Source organism: Ursus americanus, chromosome 20 (genome assembly GCF_024610735.1).
Source record: "Ursus americanus isolate L20-20 chromosome 20, mUrsAme1.1.p, whole genome shotgun sequence".
NCBI classification, from domain to species: domain Eukaryota; kingdom Metazoa; phylum Chordata; class Mammalia; order Carnivora; family Ursidae; genus Ursus; species Ursus americanus.
Genome location: NC_142146.1, coordinates 9,686,543 through 9,706,406, shown reverse-complemented (window position 1 = coordinate 9,706,406; position 19,864 = coordinate 9,686,543). Strand labels below are relative to the sequence as shown.

Sequence of the window (19,864 nt, the reverse complement as noted above, 5' to 3'; positions counted from 1 at the left end):
CTTTACCCTTACTGTTCCACTGCCTTCTTAAATTTTCTGTCCTTAGAGCCTTGTTCAATGCCTGTTTCAGAACAGGTGTTCAGTTGATACTTGATTAAAATGAGAAAATGAACAACGATGTCTCCCACAAGCGCTGCCTGTCTCCAGATGTCCCCACAGGGACCTCTGCTCTGGCTCAGGCAACAGTATCTGTTCAATGAGAAGGGCAACACAGGAAAGGACCTTCCCAAATGACCTTGAAAGTTATGAAACTGGTTTCTTTAGAAAAAAATTTTTTAAAGACTCTGTGAACCCACTACATTTTTTCTTAATTCATGCAAATTAATTAGCAAGCTTTAGTCAACACACACATTTAATTACACATTCTAGAGATGGCATTAGCATCTCTATATAACCACCAGCTGTGTTTAAGCATAGCTTCACTATTCCTTAAGGAGACTGCAGGTGGATATTGGAACCCTAAATTTAAAATGGATTTTCTTCCTTTCATCCATCCTTCCTTCCTTTCCACCTTGTTTTCTTAAAAGAGAATTGGGATGTGGGGTAGTTATTTAATAGAAGTGGCATGTGGCCCTTGTCCTGGGCAGTCTTCTGGCGAGGAAAGACAATGCACATAGTGAGCTGACATGCTGCAGCCATGTACTCCTTACAGCCACATGGCATCACAGGAAGTCAAACGTGGAAATGGGTACAGGCTCTGTGAAGTGAAGAGTGGACGTAGGTCAGTACTTGGGAAACAGAACAGTCCTTCAGTTCTTGTCAGTCAGAGCCATGAGCAAGGGCCTACACTTGTCTCGTTTAAGGAGCTCAACATGGGAGAGACAGGAGGCAAGCCTTCACCCTGACTATCAGGGTCTGAAGCCTATGTGAGAAAAATATTCTGGCTTCAGAAAGCAAAACTCCAAAGAAAGATAATGATCAGTCCCAAGGACTTAAGGATTAAGGAATGGGATGTTTAATATATACGTGGGAAAAAATTTTTAATTAGAAACCAAAGCAAGATAGGGCACCTGGATGGCGCAGTTGCTAAAGCGTCTGACTCTTGGTTTCGGTCAGGTCCTGATCTCATGGGTCATGAGGTCAAGCCCCAGTTCAGCTCCATGCACAGCACAGAGTCTGTTTGAGTTACTCTCTCCCTCTCCCTCTGCTTCTCCCCCCCACCCCGCCTTGCCCTGTGCTCACTCTCCATCTTTCTCTTTCTCTCTTTCAAATAAGCAAAAAAATCTTAAAAAAAATACATCAAAGCAAGAAATTTTATTTTATTTTTTATTTATTTTTTAGAAAGAAAATTTAAATTTATTCAAAATCATCTCTGTTGTACCCCCCAAAAAAGAACTTTTTCATTTTGCTATAATTATATAATTGGTACAGCATTATAAGCCTATACCATGCTGAATATTGGCTGGGAAAGGAGAGACAAAACTAACTTTTGAATTTATTCTGCCTTGACCACTTCTGGCATAAATTATATCTTCCTGATAAGTGGTCAGTTACAGTTCAGCTCCTTGGGACACCTGGGTGGTTCAGTCAGTTAAGCATCCTCCTTCAGCTCAGGTCATGATCCCAGCATCCTGGGATCAAGTCCTGCACCGGGCTCCCTGCTCTGCAGAGAGCCTGCTTCTCCCTCTGCCTGCCACTCCCCCTGCTTGTGTCTCTCCCTCTCTCCAACAAATAAATAAATAAAATCTTTAAAAAATAAAATAAAAACAAAGTTCAGGTCCTTGACAGAACTATTCCCTACCTCCCTCTGATCCTTCTAAAGGTGGATAAGGGTATGGGGAAGCTAGTAGTCTTTATGGCGATGAGGGTAGGGTGGCTAGTCTGGGTAGTATCCTTCTCTGCTCTCCGTGGAGTGCCATGGCATGAATGACACAAGTTACTGCTGACCACAGCAGAGCCACTGGTCATCAGGGTCCCTGCTCAGTAGCCCCCTATTCTGGTCCAGCTGTCCTCTCAGCTCCTCCACGTCTACTTGAGGCAACTTCTGGTTCCCATGGATGTCCCGTGTTACAGGTGGGGAGTCAAAAGCCCTATCTTGGGGCCATAGGTCTAGACAATTCCCCAACCAAAGCTGTGCACTCACTCATGGGCCACACTCTCATGGGTCATGGGACCCATGAGGACAGGCCTCCCCCAGGGACTTGCAGCCTGTCCTCACTGTTTCTGTTCAAGTGTGTCAGTAGGACACCCCCCCCCCACATGCATACACACAATTTCAAACCTATCTGGATGATTCCACCACACCATAACACACCCCCTGCCATGATTCTGAGGTTTCATCTGGAGAAAGAAAGAGAACAGGAATGTTTGCTCCTTAGCTGTCCCTCTCTCCCCCTAGCTTGAATAATCTTCGCAGAGTGCAGAGTTCCTCCATAAATTCCTATAGTGGAGAAGGCTTAAGCAAATAAGGACATGCTCTTCCTAGGCCTTTTCTTTTATTTACCCAACTCCTTCCCATACGAGGCTATAAATTCTCATTAAATCCCCCACTGCCACCCTCTCTGCCTTCAAGTGGTTATGAAAACAGTAAGGAAGAGATGGGAGTAACCAGGAATTACAATTGCATAGACTGGCTCAAGAACAAGATGAAATATCTGATATTTAAAATACTAAATTAGGTGCACCTGTCTGGCTTAGTCAGTGGAGTGTGCAACTCTTGATCTTGAGGGTGTGAGTGTGAGCCCCACGTAGATATTACTCAAAAGTAAAATCTTAAAATTAATACATAAATACATACATACATACATAAACAAATAAAAACAAAATACTAAATTATTTCAAAGCATGGAGAATTAACTTCAAGTGCTTAGAATACTTATAAATCTTGAATTTATTTTCTGTCATGTCTTGCCTCCATTTTACAATTTAACTTTTATTCTCTGAAAAGCAAAGCCCTTAAGAGCAATAAAATTTTTTAAACTTTCATTCTATGAGAGGAGACAAAAATAAAATACATTTTCAGTAATAATGTGAGAATATGGAGGGGAAATAGTAAATGGGTTTTAACTTACTGGGAGGGATATTCTCCGGGGAGAATGGTAGGAAAATCCCCAACTTAATTTCTGCATATTCCCCAGCAACAGGGGATGGTCTTTCAAGAAATTGTCAGAACAGAAAAAGTACAGCATTCGTTATTCTATACATTCCTTAAAATCAGGCTAGCTTATGAAAGGACAGAAGATGGGTATGGGAATCTTAACATTTTTGTACAAATATAATGGAATCAGTAAACCTTTGATTTTTGTTCAATTATTAATATTCTTACAATTGATTAATCACGGAACTATTAAGTAGCCATTTAAAGACTGACCAAATAGTAGGCAGCCCTTTTAAAAGGTGGAAGAAGCTGTATTAACATAGAAAATACATTCGAAATATCAAGTGAAAGCCACTGGAAGCTAGATTATTATTGCATGGCATTGACTCAAGGAAGACAGACATCCCAACTAAAGCTAGCTCACCGCCCATGTGATAGTGTCTCAAGCACCCCCAGACATCTCCAGTGGTAGCAGCCTCAGCAGGGGCTGGGACAGGAGCCAGGGGGCCCTCAGCAAGGTGGCAGCACACTCAGACTCCATCTTCAAGAGATGAGATACTGGTCCTCTGGAGACCTCAAGCAATCTCGGGCAAATTTGCAAGCTGGTGAGCATCCTCTGAAGTGTCAGGAGGAACAATTTGTGGCCACAAATGACAGAAGGGGCCAGGTGACATCAGGCTCCACATATAAAAATGATACACAGAACAAGACTGAAGTAAATGTAGCCAAACACAATACTAACACCCAGCCATTCATTTGAACATTTGTTGAGTGCCAAAGTGCCAGGGGTGAACTAAAACAGAGAAGGACTGGGTACTCACGGAGCTCAGGGGACAGGGAAGGAGACTTACCAGACCATCTCAGGAACAGTATAGCCAACGTGTGACTGCAGTGTAACAAGGGGTCTGGAGGAAGGGGTACTAAGAATATAGTGGCAAGACCACTTTTAGATTGGGGGGCTAAGGCAGGGATCCTGAAAAAGGGATATCTGTCTGAGATCTGAAGAATAAGTGGGAGTCAGCCATGCACAGTGGAGGACATAGTTCCAGATAGAAGTACTGAAACTTGATGTACTGGAGAAAACAGAGAAAGGGTAGAGCTGGAGCATCGCAAGCCTGCAGGGTAAGGTGCGGGAAGGCCAGGCAGGGCCTTGGAGGTGAGCCAAAGAATAGGAAGAATGGAAGGCATTGAAAGATCTAGACTGGAGGAGGTAAGCTTTCCCAGGCTTCTTGCAACGTAGACTGGAGACAGGCAAGAGTGGAAGCAAGGAGGCCAATGACAGAGGACAGGGACTCCAACCAGGGCAGGGGAGCAGAGGTGGGTCTTGGAAATCAAATAGGACTTGAGGATGGGTCAGATGTGGGGTTCATTGTTACAGCTTGAGCAAATGCCCAATGGAGCCATTTACCGAGGTGGGGAAAGCTGCAGTGGTGGAGAGAAAGGGTATGGTTTTGAACATTCATTTATTCAACATATTAACTGAGAGCCTACTGTGTGCCGAACATATTAAATTTGAGATGCTTATGAGAATCTAGTGTTGATAACGACACATGGCAGAATAGAAGCATGGCAGATGCCTTGAAATTGGTAAGGGTCAGAGCATAAGCTAGTTTCCTACAAGTAAACAGTTTGATTGTGTCCCATCTGTTGTTATTATTACAAATGATGGTGTAGTGAATAAAGCTGTGCACCCATCATTTCACACACATGCATATAGCTGAGGGATGTATCTCTAAAAGTGGGGTCACTGGGTCAAAGAATCTGTGCACTTGTAATTCTGCAGATTTTGATAGATGTTTTCCAATTTCCTCTCCATGGAATTTGTACAAATCATTGTTCTACAAACAACGCATGATAAAGCCCCTTTCCCCATCACCTCAAATATAAGAGTAGGTTATTAAACCCTCAGATTTTTGCCAATCTGATAGGTAAACTGTTTCATAATGCAAACTAGCCAGGGTACATCTCAAATGTTTCAGATTTGGGAAGTCTGTAAGTATGACTTACCATATTAACAGAATAAGGAAGGAAATAAGATCAGTAATAAATACCAAGAAAGCATTCACTAAAACTCAATACCCGATCATGATAAATACTCTTAACATAGAAGGAAGGGAAGAAGGGAATGTTCCTAATCTTACTAAAAGCTAGCTACCAAAATATCTATAATAACAGCTTACTGTGGGTGAAATTTGAGAAACATTTTCATCTAAATCAGACACCCCCAAAAGGATGCTATCACTACTACTATTCAACGGTGTACTTGAAATCCTAACCAGTGCAACATGCAAAACAAAACACTGAAACTCTACAAACTAATTAGAACTAAAAAGAAAGTTCAACAAGATTTCTGGACACAAGATCAATATTCCAAAATCAAAATAATTTCTATTGATTAGGAGTTTCAACTAGAAATGTTGGGGCACCTGGGTGGCTCAGTCCTTAAGCATCTGCCTTCAGCTCGGGTCATGATCCCAGGTTCCTGAGATCGAGCCCTGCATCCGGCTCCCTGCTCAGCGGAAAGCCTGCTTCTCCCTCTCCCACTCCCCCTGCTTGTGTTCCCTCTCTCGCTGTGTCTCTCTCTGTCAAACAAATTAAAAATCTTAAAAAAAAAAAAGAAATGTAAAATAAAAGAATCCATTCAAAATGACCACAAAACCACAGGACACGTTCAGGTAAAAAAATATATCTAAGACCTTCATGAAGAAACTTGCGAATCTTTTTTGAAGGCTGCAAAAAGAAACAGTCAATGTAAGTATGCTGAATATCTCCCAATAAATCTATAAACTTGGTGCTGTTCCAATAAATATCAAATGTTCATGTCATTGACAAGATGATTTCATCGTTCTTATGGAACTATAAAAGACCAAGATGAGCCAAGACAATTTTGAATAAGCATAAGGCCTTGTCCCACCAGATGGAGACACCTATCATAAGCTATACTAATTAAAACAATAGAGTATTGGGGTGCCTGGGTGGTTCCATCAGTTAAGAGTGGGACTCTTCATTTTGCTCCAGATATGATCTCAAGGTCCTGGGATTGACCACCTCTGGCTCTGCCCTCACCGGGGAGTCTGCTTGAGGATTCTCTTTCCCTCTACCCCTCTCCCTGCTCCCATTCTCCCTCTCTCTCTCTCTCTCTGGCTCTCTCTCTCTCAAATAAATAAATAAAATAAATAAATAAATCTTAAAAAACAAACAAACAAACAAAAAACTATTGCCTTTGAAATAGATCAACAGGACCGAACAGAAAGCTCAGAAACAGACCTATATAGGTATAGTAGTATGGTTCATCAGAGGGGGCGTTTTTTTTTTTTAACTGGAAAATGGATGGACTACTCAAAAGGGAGACAAAATGCAAGCAGACTAATAACTCCAATAAGAATAATATAGCAAACACCTGTCCAGAGATACCAGCAGGGCTTTATGTATTCAACTCATGTAGTCCTCACAACCTCCCAAGAGCCCCGTGGTGCAAATGAGAAAGCAAAGATACAGAGAAATCAGATAACCTACCCGGGACACAGAACTAGTAAATGGATCCCCAGGATCCCAACCAAGGTAAGCTAGTCTGTGAGGCTTCTAACACAGCAGACGTGAAGAGAAAGAAAACCAACCATAAAGATTATGATTTTATAGAACAAAAGTTACCACGAAGTTACAAGGTGAAAGACCGGTGCCATTATAGAAGAAAATATAGGAACACATAAAAATACAAAGTTTTCATAATCAGAGTGTTAAAAAAAAAAAACGATAAATTTTTTGAAAATATGAAAACAGGCCAAAAAAAAAAAAAGAGAGAGAGAGAGAGAGAGATCTTTAAAAGCCAGTAATTCTAGGCAACTACGCTCAACTCTGGAAGACTCAAGGACATGACAGCAAGGAAATGTAAATCGACGCCCACTCCGACGGACTCCCCCCCCAAAAAGAGCGGGAAAAAAGCACTTTGGGAAAGGGAAGCCAGAAGCAAGGGATCAGCGGGTCTGGGAGACGAGCGGGGAATTCAGCGGACAGACACTGGGCAGGAGCTCCGCGGGAAGAACCGCCCCGGGCTGTGAGAGCTCAAGCTGCTGGCACGCGAAGAATGCTTTGTGGAAGAGCAGTTTCTGGCATAAAACCCGGAGGTTCAGAGGTCTCACTCACCTACCATAGCCTTCCAAAGGCTGCTCACCCCAGCTCCTCCTGTACGGAATAAAGTATTCCTCCGCGCGCAAATTCCTTCCACATTCACCACCTTCCTTAGACACCCTTAATGGTTTCTAAAACCTTGATAATTGCCTAGCCCAGGGGTAATGCTTTCCTCTGAGTGTAGATTTACACAATAAAAGGCAGTGGCTTCCGTGTTCATCTTCCCAAGCCACAAAGTTCACGTAGGGAGTAAACTTTGGTTGTGACTACTGCATGCTGTCTCCAAGGATGTCTTGATCCATTTGACCTCACTTACCCGTTTGTCTATCTCCTTAGCAAACCAAAATGTTAACAAATCAATGGAATGAACGTTTGAACAGTGGGTTCTTGAACTGGGAAACCAGTTCCAGGAAGTAATGGAAAATTTCATACAGATATTTATTTGGAATCAGGGTGCTTTTCCATAGAAAGCAGCATCTTGCCAAACTGCAGTACTGAGTTGGGGAGCTGCTGAGGCTTTAAAATAACAGCATAAAAGTGCCTCTATTTGTCTAGGGGTTGACGACCCATCTGGAGAGAGAACAAAGCCCTGATTGCTTTGCTTTCTCTGCCAGGCAACAAGGACACGGTATAGTGGTCCACTCTCTCATAGACTATTACAGCTATTACAGGAAAAGGAACAAGTGTACCCAGGGTTGGTGTCCTTAGCACATAGATAATATATTTAGCAAATGTTTTGGGAGTAAAAACCTTGCTTATTATAGTGGAGCCAGGTAAACATATAAGAAGCACAGTAATTTCTGAATGTAATTTTGATAACATGACATTCTTTTTTCTAAAAATTATGCAATACATTGCTGTAGCATATGGATAGATGAACTTACACTAACATTTTATACAGTTGAATAATTCCACCATTTTCTATAAACGGGGCAGGAGGGTTCAGGAGAAAGAACAAAAGGCATGAATTTGTCTCCTCATGTATCCATTTTCCTACTCAAAAACTTCAGAGGCTTCCTCCAGTTACAAGCAAAGTCCTTGCTTCTCCTCATGATTTGGTGCCTGCCCACCTTTTCCCTGCACAGGGAACCATCTTCCATATTTGCATTGTCTTATAGAAAAACCTAAATGTTAATTTGGCCTATGGTCACAGCAAGGGGGCAGAGGGGGGAACCTAGATTACCTGATGAGCTGATTTATTGCTCTATGACAGCTCAGGGAAGGTGAGAGCTGCTAAGCTGCCTTGGGTTCTCCAAGGGCATCAGTCTCAGGGACACAAAGAAAAGAACCAGTCAGAGAGAAGCTGAAATAAGCACCAGAGTGTTGACTACCCCTTTGCCTGAATTTTGTGTCCAAGGCCACAATCTGAGTACCCAATAGCAGCTACACTGGTAGACTTCCACAGATGGATGAAATGTCACTTACCTTTGTTCCATTTTGCAATTTACATGCCTCCATCTTTATATTTACTATATTATATTGAAATCATTCATCTAATCAAAGAAGCAGGAATGAGAGTCAAGGACGGGTCCAAGGTATATAGTTCAAGGAAGTAGGTGAGTGGTGGAAGCATCTACTGGAAGAGAAGCTTCCGGGGAAGAGGCGGAATCATGAGTTCAGTTTTAGCTGCAGTTGAGTTGAGGTGTTTGAGGGGCATCTAGATGAAGATATCAAGTGAATAATTCAAAAGAGAAGTCTTGGGTAGGAGACAGAATTTAAGCTGTTGGGAGTATAGGTCGAAGCTGAATCCAGGGGCATCGATGGGATTGCCTGGTGGCTTCTGCCACTCTTGCAGAGTGAGGAGAGGATAAGACTGTGCCTGGGGGCCCTCTCACACTTATGGGACAGGTGGAGGAGGAGTGTTTGACAAAGGGTAAAGAGAAGAGTCAGAGTGGGGGAGGGAAACTGGAATGTGTGGTATCATGAGAGCCAAAGGGAAGGAGGGTTTCAAAAGAGTGAGTGGTGAACTTGGTAGAGTGACTCTGAGAGGTGGTGTGACATGAGGACTACAAAGAGTACATCGAGGGGCACCTGGCTTGCTCAGCCAGTAGAACATGTGACTCTTGATCTCGGGGTCATGAGTTCAAGTACCACATTGGGGGTAAAGATTACATAATAAATAAAAGTTTTAAAAAAGAGAGTACATTGAATTACGTTATATGGAGAAAACTGGTGACTTTGATAAGAACTGCTTCCATGGAGTGGTTGAGACAGAGGTAAATTAGAGTGTTTGTGAAGAGAATACGGGCTGAGGATATGGAGAGACACTGTAGGCAACTCAGGCCAGAGATTTGAGAATGAAGGGCAGGAGAGTGGTGGTAGCTAGAGGAGTATGTGGTTTCCAGACTTTTTTTTTTTGGTGTGGTGGTGGGGTGGTTGGTTGATTTCTTGATTTTTTTGTTACAATGAGATAAGAGCAGCATAAGTGCTGATGGGAAGGGTCTAAGAGAAGAGATTGAAATAAAGTAAGAGAAAAAATAATTAGTGTCCTTGACGAAACCCTGAGGAGATGCAGTGCAGAGCACATGCAGAAGTGTTGGCCTTTGTTGGAAAAGGGAAAGCAGTTCGTTTTATGAAGTTCCCATCTAATGGATTCCATTTTTCCTGTGAAATGGGTAGCAAATGTACCTGAGAATGAGAGAGTTGGAAATTTGAGAAGAATAAAATGGGTTTAAAAGAGATGTTGTAGACATTTGAAGACCAGGCTGCCAAGTAGTAATAATGGCCTGGGTCAGGTCGCTGACCATTAATGTGTAGTGGTAACAGTCTGCCCCACTGTGTTTTTCCCTAGTTGTTCTCAGCAGCCAGGGTGTAGACAGGGAGAAAACATATGGTTCATCTAGGGTTGGGAGAGAATTTGCAGGAAAATAATTGAAAGGATGGATTCCAGAATCTACCAGTAATAGAAAGAAAATAGGTAGAAAGGAGCTACTGATGAATAGATTCATAAAAGGATGGAGAAACGGAAGGGAAAGTCAACTCAAAGTACCTAGTGGAAGGATAGTTGTAGTGGAGTACTTAACAAAGCAAGTTGAAGGAAAGGAAGGTTGTGAATGAATGCTAGATGTTTGCACCATTGGATTCGGAAATGGAGTAGTCTCAAGTATTGCCAAGTTCCATAACATGCAATGGATGGATGAGGCAGAGTGGGTAATTCACTGGAGTGGAGAATAGTTCAGTCACAGGGACATAAAAGTCACGTGCGCTGATGGATGGAGTTGGAGTGGGTGGGGGGGAGGCTGACCACAGAAGCATCAGTGGAGGAGGCAGCACTGGAGGTCAGGTGAAGACCTGAACAAGAGATGGAGCACAAGATTCAAAGTATGGAAGACTAGCTAGAGAGGGAAGGAGTAGTGGCTTGATAGTGGCAATGGGAAGGACACTGGCCCACTAAAATCTGGAGCCACTTGGAGTGTAAATGTCCCCCATTTGACAGGCTGACAGAAGAAGCCGTGTTCTCAGAAGAAAGAAATAGAAGGAATCTCCAGTGTAGGGTTTGAAGATACAGGGGAAGGAAGCCTTTCTTTCATGGAATGGCTCTCCCCCCATGCATCGTACATGAGCTTACCAAAAGTGGATGAATGCTGGTTGAGGTCATTATCCCTCTGATGCAGAGAAATGTTTTTTTCATATTTCTACCTCCCAAAACCTAGGATACTGTGAAACACCTGGAATCAGTTTTTCTAAAGTGTTTAACTCTTATTGAAAGTTTGCTCAGTATTTTGCTGATTCTGCATTCTACTTTGACATTTTGAATAGTAGTGATCTTATACAGTAATTTAGATGCAGATCCAAAAGAGTATAAGAAATTAATTTGTACCTGTATTTTTGTCCGTACACATCTGGTGTTTAGATCTCTGTTATGAGCTTGTCTTGGTATCATTTGCTCCTTTTTTTCCTAAAAATGAAGCAGTAGAATATGTTCTGGTTAATTTCGTGTTTTGGTTATTTAAGTTGTAGTTAATCCAAAAGTATTATACACAGAGCTTCATTCTCACCATCCTAGGAAGGCTTATGACATTTGATTTAGATGTTATCTGTCATTTGGGGGCTAGGGAGAGAATATATAACAAAACTGTATGCAAACTTTTAAAGACCATCTTATCATTACAAAGGAAAAATGCTATATGTCTAGGTAATTCACTGCCATTAAGTAAACACTCTTCGATCACTTCTCCTAGTAAATCTGAGATCTACAAATCTGATTTTTGCTTATAACACTAATGAATGAAAGTCCTAAAATAAATGAAATTTTAGAGTCTGGCTTTAAAAACCCAAGTCATAGCAATTAAGTAAAGCATCTCAAGAAGGGAGTTGGAATGTCCTCCTCCCATACAGCTCTGGAAGAGAGATGGATTTTTTACATTAAAAACTTGAGGAAGGAATCCAATTTGATGAGGCATTAATTTGAGAATTTCACAGTATCAATCTTGTTTTCCCATACAATATGGAGATTTGTGGCCATCCATAACCATTTGTCCCCTTCTTTCTTACTATATATCAGATCTTGGAAGTGTTGTTTGAGCAAAGAGCTCTTCTAGATACAAAAATAACCTGCAAAAGAAACCTGTCTTTCTGATTGGTTGTTCTTTTAAGGTTCCTGGACCTAATTCCAATGTCGTGGGGGAGGTGTGTGTCCCCCCATCACACACACACCACCAAGCAATTCTGGGACATCAGCAGGGTGTCAGGGAATTCAACTCAGTTCTGACACTATCTGCCTGGAAATAGTATCAGATTCCACAGGTTAAGAGTTCCGTCCCACAAGACTGCCTCTCACTCCCCCCACTTCAGACTCCAGACCAGTAGCAAAACCCAGGCTGTTACCTGTGCTTATGACAGATGGGCTACAGCTTGGAGGTTTTAACAACCTCCTTAGGTTCCCTTAATTTGCTAGAGTGGCTCACAGAACTGAGGGAAACACTTATTAAATATCAACAGCCAGGTGAAGAGATACAGTGGAGGAGGTTTGGGGAAAGGATGAGGAGCTTCCATGCCTTCGCCAGGCACATCGCTGTCCCCCCATCTCCAAGCATTCACCAACCCAGAAGTTCTCCAAACATTTAGGGTTTTATGGAGGTTTCATTACCCAGTCATGATTGACTAAGGCACTGGCCAAGGGTCAACTCAACCTCCAACCTCTCTCCCCTCCCCAGAGGTCAGGGAGTAGGACTGAGAATTCCATCTCTCTAACCACATGTTTGGTTCTCCTGGCACCCTGCCCCCATCCTTATGTTACCTAAGGGCTTTCCAAGCTCATCTAATTAACATAACACAAGATACATTTATGCCCTTGTAAGAAACTTCATAGGTTTTAGGAGCCATAAACCATAGACAAAGACCAAACACACAACAGAAATATATTTTGGTCATGTAAATGACCAAAATATATTTCTTATAAATCACAATATCACAGTTGTCTTAGTTGATAATTTGTCTTAGTTGATAACTAATCATAGCAATAATGATGCAATTGACAACTCTGTATTGCTAACCATAAAAATTATTGTAAGATTTCTCTGTCAAATCAGATGAGCATGTTCCTTTTAAATTTAAATTGATTTTTAAAAATAAATTACAAAACTAAACTATTGGGACTACACCAAAATAAAAAGCTTTCGTACAGCAAAGGAAACCATCAACAAAATGAAAGCAAATGGGAGAAGATATTTGCAAATAATATATCTGGTGTAAAACAAGATTTCAAGATAGAGCAAGCCAGCCTAGCTAAGAGAGTCTCTTTTAAAATAGAGAGGGGGCCCTTGGCTGGCTCAGTCAGTAGAACATTCGACTCTTGATCTTAGGGTTGTAAATTCAAGCCCCATGTAAGGTGTAGAGATTACTTAAAAATAAAATCTTTAAAGAAGAATAAAATAGGGCCAGGAGGCCATATGGGAGAAGGAGTTTATGCACGCGCTTCTCAAGGAACTATGAACTTTTTGCCAGCTACAAGCCCTGGGACTGGAGTTAACACCCTCCTCACCATGACCCCTGACTCCTGCCCATTCTTCACTTCAGATGGAACCAATGAGATTTGACAAGTTTCAATCCCTTATTTGTGTATTAACACAACCAATCCCAGCTGACCTAGTTTCAATCCCTGTTTTGCCAAACAGCCTTGACTAAGAAGTGCGCTTGTAACCTTTTGCGTTTATAACCCTGCCCTCTCTTTCCCTTCCTGTGAACGGAATTCAGGTTTCTACCTGAATCTGTGTCTCTGGAATTGCAATTCAAATTGCCCAAATATATGCTTCCTTGTTTAAATTTTCAGTGAATTTTTTCTTGGTCAACACCCATAAGGGGTTAATATTCTAACTACATAAAGAACTTGTGCAACTCAACACCAAAAAAATGAATAACCCAATTAAAAAATGAGCAGAGGACCTGAAAAGGTATTTTTCCAAAGAAGGCATACAGATGGCCAACAAAATGCATGAAAAGATGCTCACCGTCACTAGTCATCAGGGCAATGCAAATCAAAACCACAATGAGATATCCCCTTACACCAGTTACAGTGCTTAGTATCAAAAAGACAAGAAACAACAAGTATTGGTGAGGATGTGGAGAAAAGGGAACCCTTGTTCACTGTTGGTGGAAATGTAAATTGGTGCAGCCATTGTGGAAAACAGTATGGAGGTTCCTCAAAAAGTTAAAAATAGAAATATAGTATGATCCAGTAATTCCTCTACTGGGTATTTACCTGAAGAAAATGAAAACACTAATTTGAAAAGATATATGCACCCCTGTTTATTGCCACAGTATTTACAATAGCCAAGATATGGAAGCAACCCCAGTGTCCCTTGATAGATGGATAAAGAAGATGTGGTATGTACATATCCATATAATAACTTGAACTATTACTCAGCTATAAAAAAGAATGAGATCTTGTCATTTGTGACAACATGGAAAGATCTAGAGGGTATTATGCTAAGTTAAATGAGTCAGACAGAGAAAGACAAATACTATTTCACTTATATGTGGAATAATAAAAAATCAAAGCCAATGAAGAGAAACTCTTCCTTAAAGGATAGTTCCGGGGCACTGGGTTGGCTCAGTCAGTTAAGCGTCCGACTCCTGATTTTGGCTCAGGTCATAATGTCAGGGTTGTGAGAGCAAGCCTCATGGTGGGCTCCATGGTGGGCTCCATGGTGGGCATGGAGCCTGCTTAAGATTCTCTCTCTCCTTCTCCCTCTGCCCTCCCTCACGCCTCTCTCTCTCTTTCTAAAAAAAAAAAAGAAAGGAATAATTCCAATTAGTAAATGTAGAAGCAATGAAGGAAATAGAAACTCATCATTAGAATACCACAGTAACAATTTTTGCAAGCAATATTCACTAGTGGTTGCTAAATATAGCAGGTGAAAGTTTAAAGAGAAACAAGGCACTTGCGTACTCTCAAAATATCCCCCTCCCAATTAATATTTATTAATTAAAAACAGGGCATCTGAGTGGCTCAGCCAGTTAAGCACCTGACTCTTGATTTCAGCTTTGGTCATGATCTTGGAGTCCTGGGATCAAGCCTCACATTGGGCTCTGCACTCAGTGTGGAGTCTGCTTGTTCTTCTCCCTCTGCTCCTCCTCTCTCTCTTTCTCTATCTATCTCTAAAATAAATAAAATCTTCTAAAAAACAAAAATTGTAATTTTATAATGGAAATTCTGGCAAATACCACCTTAACCAAGTGCTCAACATTTAATCTTAAACCCTCTGTGGTAGGCAACATGGCCCTCCCAAGCAATTTCCAAATCTTAGTTGATGACACCTATGAATTATGTATCTTAAATTCTTTTTTTTTTAAAGATTTTATTTATTTATTTGACAGAGATAGAGACAGCCAGCAAGAGAGGGAACACAAGTAGGGGGAGTGGGAGAGGAAGAAGCAGGCTCACAGCGGAGGAGCCTGATGTGGGGCTCAATCCCAGAACGCCGGGATCACACCCTGAGCCGAAGGCAGACGCTTAACCACTGTGCCACCCAGGCGCCCCACCTATGAATTATGTAATCTTATATGGCAAAAGAAACTTTGCAGATATTCCTTAGAATAAGATTATCCTGAATTATTTGGGTGGGCCCAATCTAATAACATGAGTCCTTAAAAGCCAAGAATTTTCTCTGGCTAGAATCAGAGAAATATGACAAGGGAAGAGGTCAAAGATATTTGAAGCATGAGAAGAGTTCAACCCACCATTGCTGATCCAAAAATGAGGGACCTGAGCCATGTGGAAGTGAATTCTGCCAACACCTAGAATGAGCTTGGGTGTGGATTCTCCACCAGAACCCCTATGTAAGAGCCTAGCCAGCCAACAATTTCATTTCAGCCTTGTGAGACCCTAAACAGAGTACCAAGCCTACTGGACAACTGATTTACAGAACTGTGAGCTAACAAATGGGCATGGTTTTAACACACTCAGTTTGTACTAATTTGTTACAGAGCAATATGAAATGAATATTCTCACTGCTGTGCGTCACTGAAAACCCATCTATCTCCATAATTAACTTTTGAACTGGCATAAGAAATAGATACACATTCCATGAACCTGTCTGCATCAGATGTCTTGGGTCTTAAATGCTATTGCTTCAGAGTCTGAATGCTGCCCTACTTTCCCCATGCCCATTCACTCCAAATGTGGCTCCTGTGTATTAACTATATTTTCTTTTCTGTATTCTTGATACCCTGGCACCTATTGATCCTGGAGACATTGCCCTCCCCAGGCTAGCTAATTTCTGGGGGCAGCAAAGGACTCCCCTAAGAGTGTGACTTTCACATGCAAACCAACCAATCCAGAGCCTACACCTGCCAATTACCCTTTTTATCAGGGTCCCACGATTAAGCCAACATTCCTCTGTCCTAATCACCCCAAGGCCAGGAACCAGAGAACTCAGGACACCCCTTACATCCCAGAACCCACTGAAATGATTCAAACTAGCTCATCCTACATTTACCTTGTCCTAGTCTGTTTACCTCACCTCACCCAGTCCTTCCTGCAAAAAAATACAATAAAGCTTTTGCCCATCTTTTCCCTCATTCCCTCTGGCTCCTGATCAACCCCAGTGCTTCCTCACCTGGCCCTGCATGGTCAGGCATGCATCCTCCTTTCGGGAACTGTAACAACGGCAATCATCTTCTGATCTGCTGTCCCCATCATGCATGAATGAAAACAAAATCCTGAGTACATTTTCAAACAGATTGGTCTTTTAACCACCCAGAGCACAGCTAACACCACCAGTTTTTACCTAATGCACTAGGGGTGACAGAGCAACTGAAACCAGAGAGGCCTGCAAAGCCAATAAAAGAGGTCACTTTTGGAGCCTACACAATGGAACCTAATCCTAGGGTCCCAGCCCAGCCCAGCAGACTTCCAGGATGTGGAAAGCAACTCAACTCCCATCCATAAGACTCTTCTGGCCTTCCAAACCTTCCACATTCTGGCCCCCAATTCTTTTGGCTGAGTCACAAAAGGAGGCCCTCATTTTCTAACCCAGGGTGGCTGATCATGGGAACATATAATCCTTTAAGTAAAAGTCACTTTCTCAAACTCCGGGGTGACATCTATGGACCAATCAAAATAGCTAACACTACATTTTCCCAAAAGCTGAGTTTCTCAACATTAAATAGTAGCATGTTCAGAACTCCAAATTTCTAATCGAATTCCATAGTTAGAAAAGAAAATGTTTATCTACCTCATCCAGGGAGCAGTCCTGTTAAAGCCATAATACATTTACTTGACTACAAAGACCATATAACTGCCCTACATTTATATTTATGATGACTTTGGCATTTCCTCTAGGGTAAAAAATGGGTGCTTTATATTTGGAAATCTTAAGAATCTATTTTAATAACTTTCCCAAAACAAAGGAAGTCTGCCAGGAAGCTGGTCTCAGAACAATAAAACGGCCAGCCACCTCCAAACAGAAGTTTTCCAACTTACAAACAAAATGGAAGTTCTTTCTTTTCTCGACACCTTGCCAACATGCTAAAGGTCGCCAGGGAGGCTGGAGTGGCTATCCAGGACCACTCTTTTGTGAACAGTATCTGTTTCCAGCAGACGGTTTTGCTTAGAAAGGAATGATCACATCCGCGAAATGAACACTCATAAAGCGTTGGACATGAACCTAACACAAGCAAAGAATCTATGTTAAATGCCTCTCTGTATGCCTATCAAGTTCATGTACATATTGTTGTAATTATCATTTTTAATAAAAGGGCAGCACTTACACACTTTTGGTGAATACTTGGGAATTATCTGTAAAAGCTGTGGATTTTAAATTTTTTGTGTTTTCTTATAAGATTTTAGGTACTCATTTAAAATTCTAGTTACCATTAGAGAACCAGACTTCGAGTTGAAAGTCTGTACAGTCAGATTCAAGTATGAATTTGGAGATGTATGATCCGAAATGCAAGCATATTCCTTCTAAAACTGCATAATCTGGACCTAATCATGAGAAGACATCAGACCAAACCCAAACTTAGGGACATTTAACAAAATAACAGGCCTATACTCTTTAAACTTGTCAAGATTATGAAAGAGAATGCCCATCTCAGGTGTTTTCCAGAATAAAGGATACTAAAAGCACATGGCAACCAAAGTGATGCATGATCTGAGACTGACACCTGGAACCGTTGACAAACCTAGATGTCTGTGGATTAGATAACAGTATTTTCTTAGTGTGGGTTTTCTAATTTTGATCATATCTGAAAATTAATCTCAAATGGCTCAGAAAAAAAATAAAATTTGTATGTGTATACAGAGAAAGAGAGAGAATGATAAAGGAAATGTGATAAAATGTCAACATTTGGGTGATCTGGGTACATCTGGAATTTTTGTACAGTTTGCAATTTTTCTGCAAACGTGAAACAAGTTTTTTTAAGTAGGCTCCACACCTAATGTGTGGCTTGAACTCATGACCCCGAGATCACGTGTCACATGCTCCACTGACTAAGCCAGCCAGGTGCCCCTGAAACAACTTTTAAAATCCACTCACTTAGGCATTCTCTTGTTAATCTAAATAAACATAAAATAGCATAGCTATACAACTAACAGTGATCTGTTTTTTCTTCCTGTTTCATTGGCAAAGCAGTAAAAATTATTTTTCCTATTTTTCTGCTAGTATTCTAGCCAAGTTCATTGCTTTATTCCCTTGACACATCATCTTTTCTTTCCTTGTTCCACCCACTACAACACTGGAAAACTCTGGTTTCTAAGAGATTCTGCACAAGACAGAGCATTAACATCTTTCCATGTAAGGTTGCTAATCTACAGGGAGCAAAATTCTATCAAGATTTGGGCTTTCTTGTTCCATTAGTATCCCCCACACATAAACCCAACTGCACGAGGGAAGATATTGTTCCTAGATAAGAAGAAAAAACTCATTTTCAAATCATGACAAATAATAAAAGAAGAAATAGAAAAAGAAGCAGCCAATAGCTCCATTAATCTAGCTCCAGAAACATGAGGCTTTAAACCTGAAAGAATCTGAGTGGGGGTTTGGAACCTCTCCCGAGGCTCAAACAATTTCCAAACGTTAGCGAGAACATTCCAGGAGGAGCCCTCTGCTCACATTAGAATAACCTTGGTGTCCTCTGCCCTTGCTTTCTGCATCATTTTATGTTCCCCCAATCTTGACTGCTATTACAGCAAGTCCCCCCCGGAGTATAATGAAATGGCCCGTACGAAAATGTGCAGTTGCCACCTGAAGATGAAGTACAACCTGAAGTTAGATGAAAACCTATGGAATTCCCTTACCTTCAAGTAGCAGTTGTGTGGAACAGGCTCCACGTCTGTACCAGGTCCCTGGGGGGATTGAGCCTACCTCGATGCATGCAGAATATATAGGGAGAGATTATATATCCGGGTTTTTCATTACACAAGGTATTTTTGATGGGTTCTCAGCCAAGATCCACTTAAAAACAAAAGCTACACAAAGACTACAAAAAGGCCACACAAAGTTTAAACAAAAGGCTAAAGAAAGACCAAACAAAAGCCAAAGAAAGTTTAAACAAAGAGTGAAACAAAGACAAAACAAAGGCCAAACAAAGACAAAAACAAAGACTAAAACAAAGGGCCAAGGAAAATCTAAACAAAAGCTAAGCTAAGCTACAGCCATACTATACATACACACACATACACACACACACACACACACACACACACATCCATACTATATCTCTGCACACACTCACACATTTCAGTCCCTACCTTCCTCATCCCCCATAATCCTGTCCATGTTAAACCCTTCACCAAGGCTCACCCTACACCAACTCCATACATCAAATCATGTGCCAGGTCCAACCAAACCAACACAGCAGATCACCCAACCAAACCACACACCCTTCGCCCAGTGTCCACACATGTGGGCATGGAGACATGCATGGAGGAGAGACAATGAGAAGACATGGGGAGAAGACAGTCATCTATAAGTCACAGAGAGGGATTTGGAACAGACCTCCTCTCACAGAAGAAACCCTGCTGACATCTTGATCTCAGACTTCTAGCCTCAAGAACTGTGAGAAAATACATTTCTGTAACTTAAGCCACCTGGTTTGTGGCACTTTGCTATAGCTGCCTTAGCAAACTAATACACCAGAGTCCCTATAAGTACTATTTTAATTAGTTTTTGTATTTATCAAAATAATACATGCACGAAGTTATTTATAATGGTATTGAAAGACTTATGTTGTGTATCAACTATACCCCATTTTTAA

At 41.4% G+C, this 19,864-nt stretch overlaps 1 protein-coding gene across 3 annotated transcripts in view; it reads right to left on the bottom strand.

The window, feature by feature from the left end:
• MOBP (myelin associated oligodendrocyte basic protein) overlaps positions 1-18,980 on the bottom strand; it is a 37,679-nt gene extending 18,699 nt beyond the window's left edge. For 2 of the 3 annotated variants that reach the window (XM_087870112.1, XM_045798185.2), the window contains exons 1-2: positions 18,906-18,980; positions 10,986-11,063 (exon numbers count right to left, since the gene is read on the bottom strand). The gene's annotated coding sequence lies outside the window, so the exon portion shown is untranslated. Of the gene's footprint in view, positions 1-10,985; positions 11,064-16,224; positions 16,292-18,905 lie in introns of all 3 variants that reach the window. The other variant, XM_045798186.1, reaches the window with a different exon arrangement.
• Positions 18,981-19,864: the final 884 nt, after the last annotated feature.